Raw genomic sequence first — 589 nt, 5'->3', positions numbered from 1 at the left:
TATTTCAAGAAAAAAGCGTACTGTGAAATAATATGATATTCAGAGGGGAGTGTGATGTCCCTACTCAGTAACAACTGAGTCATGTTACTATACAGTGAAAAGAACCTCTCATGACCCTAATGTGTTTGTCTTTTCACACACATGCTTTACTCAGTAAAGCGCACACATACACCCACAGACACACACACACACACACACACACGCACACACGCACACACGCACGCACGCACGCACGCGCGCGCGCACACACACACACACACACACACACACACACACACACACACACACACACACACACACACACACACACACACACACATAAACCTTCACAAAACACACACACAAAGCTGCATAAAGGCAGTCATAACTGTTTGAATAATTAATTGCTTGTGAAATTGCGTGGCTCTAGAGTTTCCATGCTGTCATTGTCCCTGTTTCGGATCGATGGGTGGCGAGGAAAAAGTTAACTTCTCGGGCCAGTTACTCATCGCGTACCAGCTCCAAAACACCCACCCCCCCACACACACGCACGCACGCACGCACGCACGCACGCACGCACGCACGCACGCACGCACGGGCCGTTTCTAGC

The sequence above is a fragment of the Notothenia coriiceps genome, unplaced genomic scaffold (genome assembly GCF_000735185.1).
Source record: "Notothenia coriiceps isolate Sejong01 unplaced genomic scaffold, NC01 NC01_scaffold00033697, whole genome shotgun sequence".
In the NCBI taxonomy this organism is placed as follows: domain Eukaryota; kingdom Metazoa; phylum Chordata; class Actinopteri; order Perciformes; family Nototheniidae; genus Notothenia; species Notothenia coriiceps.
The sequence above is the reverse complement of the archived record's forward strand: the minus strand, read 5'-3'. Positions refer to the sequence as shown.